The sequence below is a fragment of the Thalassophryne amazonica genome, chromosome 20, assembly GCF_902500255.1.
Source record: "Thalassophryne amazonica chromosome 20, fThaAma1.1, whole genome shotgun sequence".
Lineage (NCBI taxonomy): Eukaryota > Metazoa > Chordata > Actinopteri > Batrachoidiformes > Batrachoididae > Thalassophryne > Thalassophryne amazonica.
Window position 1 is genome coordinate 63811978 of NC_047122.1, and position 5376 is coordinate 63817353.

At 40.3% G+C, this 5376-nt stretch overlaps 1 pseudogene; it reads right to left on the reverse strand.

Moving 5' to 3' along the window:
* Positions 1 to 1393: 1393 nt before the first annotated feature.
* LOC117501529 lies at positions 1394 to 3733 on the reverse strand (annotated as a pseudogene).
* Between the last annotated feature and the right edge of the window lie 1643 nt (positions 3734 to 5376).

Here is a 5376-nt window from a genome sequence, read left to right on the forward strand (position 1 = left end):
GTTTGTTTTTGTTGGTAAAGTGAGTAAATTTAATCATAAAAAATCATTTGTAAAAACTACAGGTCAAAACACACAATTGCTGGTAAAAAGACAAGAAGTTACACTGTGGCAAAAATGGTATGTTAGCAGCTCAAAGTCAGTATTTTTTGTGCATTTGTTTTGTGTTTATGAACACAATATGGGTGAGACGTAACTCCGTTAACGGTTCATAAATATGTAATATCGAGCTAAACAGTAACTTCTAATACTGCAATTGACTGCTTTTGATAAAGATGACAGTGTTTGGGGATTTATTTTTTATTTATTTATTTTTAGTGCATTTGTTTTGTGTTTGAGATCGCCTTTGAATTTACCCAGCAGCCCCTGCGGTGTTTAAACTTGAAACTGGCTTATCAGTAACCAACAATATAATCCGACCAAGTCAATACTAAAAGTTAGCAGTTAGCAGTAACGTCTGCTAATTTTTTAGCAGTTGGCGGTTTAGCGTATAAAAGTTAACTTTTCAGTTAGCGGGTAATGTTATCGGAGCTACTTTTCAGGTAGCTGTGCCCACCATTGGACACTTCAAATAATGAAGCTTTTAGTGAAGCCTGGGACTCATCGCTACGACACCAAATGACACTTGATAATAATAATGAAATGATGTCAGGTATGACAAGATGAAACTATATCTCATTTTGTCCAGCTTTCATTTTATTACCAACAATAAGTGTCACAGTCGCAATGAACTGTCCCTGACTCCACTCTATGTTCTAGTGAGGCGCTACGAAGCTTTGGTTCATGACACTGTACAGGTGCCGGCTGCCAAGTTTTGATCAAGTGCAAACATTATACTTGATTACATTACATTAGCCTACACGGTTAATAGAGTAAGTTAGCTCCTTCAGCTTCTCCCTGTTTCACGTCATTTGGTTTGATCCAGATGTAGTTGCATGTTGATTTCTTTTAACGCCGGATGCCCTTCCTGGTGCAACACCACATTACTCTCCACTGGAGAACGGTCAGAGGGTGGTCTTACCCTTCTGCTCGGGAAACAAGAACACAAACTGCTTATCCACCAAGGCTTAGAGGGTGACACCTCATTAACACCTGATCTTCAGACAGATCTGGATCATCTTCTCCATGTTTTGGTAAATGTGAGGTGCCCTTTGGTTTGAAATGCATGATTGCACATTTACAAATGGCTTTTATGAAACAATTATTACTCTATATCTGCTTCAGATGAAAAGTACTTTGTCTCTTACAAGTCGGATTGAAGGTGTTGCTGCTGAAGCAGGAGTTGTTTTTCTGTTTTTCACAGTTTTGGTATTGACTTGATACCAAAGTACTTGTTCTCGTGACATCTCAACCCCACATACATGACAGTGAATTTTAAGGCATTTTTCCATATACGCCCTCAACTACTGGTCTACTTCCATCCAGAGGTCTTATTTTCTCACAGTGGTTTTCTTTGTGGTATGATTTTGTGCGATGCCATATGGCACATGGGCAGCAATCGTGCCCATCTCTGCTGCTCCCTCCACATGAAACATCTGATCATCAAAGTAGATGTGTGGCCTGATCTTCTCCAACATTGGGCCCTTTGGTGCCCCTGCAAGGAATAAGGCCTCATCAATTTCCAATCCCCATGCCCGGAGAGTCTTCAGCGCCCGATCCCAGAGCTGGCAGCACTACGAGCTGTTACTAAATACGTCCTGATGGGGCAGTCCAGACGCTGGCCTTTAGCGTAAAACTTCTTCTGGAGGTGTCCCAGTACTTCCAGAAACCCCTTCAGGGGACCCTGAAGAGATCAGGAGAAATGCCAGGTGATGTATTTGCTGTTGTTAAAAAGAATATGAACACATAACCTTCAAGTGATTTATACAAACGTGGTCGAGCAGCGTGTCCTCGTTTTCTTTCGTGTTCAAAGAACTTGTCCAACCCGTGGGCCTTGTAGATCCGCTCTGACTCATCGGAGAAGAGGACGGCGTCGCCGTCAAACGCTACCCTCAGCTGCGACTGTGACACTTCTGTCAGTTTTCCCGGCATGAACATGGTGGCTGCTGCGATCCCTGAACACAAAAGCAGAGTTTTTAAAATAGAAAAATTTCACAACGTTCAACAAAGACGATGCAACAACTGAAGTATTTCAATTAAAGGCATTTGGTGGTCGTGCAATCTCCAAAACAAAAAACTCATATGAGTTTTGTCAGTTAAATGTAATCTTTAATTTGTTTCTGACTGCATTGCTCTTAGTCTGTTTATTGATTTGCAATTAACAAAGAGAACAAATCAGAATAGTTAATAAACAAACTGTAATAATTCACTCAGAAGGCCACATTCTCAGCTTGCTGGCTTTCTTCAGACTTTTACTGTTATTATAAATGATTCATTGATGAGCTCACTCAGGAAAAAATGATTTTATGAATTTTATGTTCAAAGCTATTGATCTAGTGTCACCTAGTGATGAGGTTTCCTCCCACATTTAAAGACATGAAGGTTAGGTGAACTGGAAACTATAATTGTCCAGGTCTCCCTTGCAAAAGAGATCTCGACCTCAATGGGACTAACTTGGTTAAATAAAGGTTAAATTACAATTATGCTGTTGCTGGGCACGATTTTGCTTCCTTTCACATTTGTGCTCCTTTGGCGATGGAGATTCACGATCCCTTACCTTTTCTTGTGATAAACAACATTTATAACGTTCCATTTCATATACATGAGGGTTCTAGAATTTCTTCGCCTGAACTAGCAAATAGTAGACTGTTATAAAGAGGAGTAAACACTGGTTTCTCTTCTTTATTCTTAAGTCTTCTAGCCATGCTGCAAAAGGCTATTCACAACACCCCATAATGTTGTCATTATTGGGTGAATAGAATTTTGAGGGGAAAAATTAATTTAGTCCATTTTGGAATAAGGTTGCAGCATAACAAAATGTGGAAAAAATGAAGCGCTGTGAATACTTTCTGGATGCATGGTGTGTATGAATATACGAGGGCTGTCAATAAAGTATAGGTCCTTTTTATTTTTTTTCAAAAACTATATGGATTTCATTCATATGTTTTTACGTCAGACATGCTTGAACCCTCTTGCGCATGCGTGAGTTTTTCCACAATGGTGATATTGTGTATGTGGAAAAAGTTTTAGATCTTTGAGTTCATCTCATACAAAATGGGAGCAAAACCAAAGTGTTGCGTTTATATTTTTGTTGAGTGTATATGTGTGTGTGTGTGTTTGTACACATGCAGTCAACCAACTAGTTAACTTGTGTCGTTTATTACGTTTTATTACAAATATAGTTCCTTAACTGTCAGGTTTTACATTTAAATCTGGTCTTGAGTGTGTTCACCTTCAGCCAGCGCCTCTCTGACCTTGTCAGCATCAGCGGACAGGTAGAGGTTGGTGTGCCACGCCTTCAGATAGCCAATGGGACTGCTTCCTCCCGTCATACAAAACCTCTCAATGAACAGGTCTGGGGACAAAGAGGAACAACAACATGGTTTTTTGGGGGGTCTGGTCTTGTGCCTGAGGTGGAACTGATGCTACAATTTGACTAAGAATGTGCTTTGAATTTCTTCATTAGAATTTGGCGACTCACGGGAGGTGACATCACAGCACATACGAGTGAGGAGATAGACTGAGAAGCCTTTAAGACATGGAGAAGATCCAGAAGGTGGATTAAGTAGGCAGAGGAGGAGGTGGCTGATATGAGATGGAGACGGATATAATACTGGAGGAAAGAGTTGGGTTGCATTTTGACTGATGAGCTGCTCAGTTCCCTCTGACAAAGGAGGGTGGAGGTTACAGCATCTAATCAACAGTTTGAGTCAAGTATATACGTAGTTTGTGGAGAGATTGTAGTAAAATATGAACTCATGGGAGACCACAAGCATGAAAATATGATCAAAGTGTCGGTCAGAATAAAAACAAGTTCAGCTGCTTTTGAAGAAAGTAGAACTTAAACGGTCAGCAGTCTCTGAGTCCTGATATGGGTACTATCATACGTAAGATTACACAGAATGGAACAGGACAGTATTGGCGGCTCTAGTTTGCAGTACGTTTCTGGAAATGTTTTACAGTGTAGGAAAAACACTGGAATAAGATGCATTTCATTTATTAAAAAAAGATATTCTCAGCAGATTTTCAAAAAGGTTTATTTGTTTGACATGTGAGACTGACCCTCAGACTGGATTGTACACATCATCGTGTCCCACACACCAAGTGTTTCCTGCTCTTGCTGGAGCGTGGGAGATACTCAGAGGAAAATCTCCTCACTAATGATGTCTTTTTTTTTTCTTGTGTCTTTTTCCTGCATAAATGTTTTCTTATCGTCTCTTGTTGCGTGATTTATTTGGGCAGAGGGTCGTCTGAAGTACGGTCACAGAAAATCACTCATCAGGAATGTGAAGATACTTTAAAGAATATGATTTCTTCTGTCCTGCATAGCTGGTGGGTTAGACTGGCTGTTATTAAACTGACAGAACTCTAGTGCCGTTTCATCCATTCTGCAGGGAAAAAACACCACTGACTGGATTTAGAAGACTGAAGACTTTAAGCAGGACCAGAGGTTTCACAGAGCTCAGCTTCATCCAAAAGTCATCAAGTAATGATGCTTTATCGGTGCCGTCAGCGTCACACACCCACTGAGGGTTACGAAACAGACACCACATCCATCTCTGGACGGAGCTGCACCTCAAACAGAGAGAAAAATTAAAATCAGGCATCGGAAACACACAAATACAGTGTAATTTGTCAGCATTAAGCAACAAGAAAAACAGAAGAAATTTATTGTTAGAGTTGTTCCAGAATCCTGTGACATCACTGAGCTGCTATTAAGATAAAACCTCTTCAAATGAATTGTGAGCAGTGAAAATGATGTGGGTGGAAGTGCTGGATTGGACTTTAGCATTTAATTGATGTATCATGTGATATTGACTTTTTAAGTACAATGCCTCCTAAACAGCTTCATGGATTTCAGTGGAACTTCACACAGTGGTTGCACACCATCTGAAGGGTAAAGTGTTTGTGAGCTTGAACTCTAGTTTCTTGTTAACATGTGCAAACAGGGGTGTAATGTTGAGATTTTACTGATGAGAGCGATGTTCTTCGACAGTTGTCACACCATCAGTTACTGCCTTTTCATTTATTTATTTATGTATTTATTTATTTATTTTTAGAACCACAACTGAGCCATCGCTGCTCACTTTTTATGTGCCTGATAATCAGACACAAACATGCACACGTTGTCCTGGTCCTAATCTGTGCACATTAAGGCCATTAGTGGAAACATCCCTCTGACCGGTGATTCCTGCAGCCAGACGCCATCGCTGTGAAGAAGCCTTTTGAAAACTCAGAGTGCTTCAGATCATTTGCAGGGAGATGATCCTTTGCAGCATC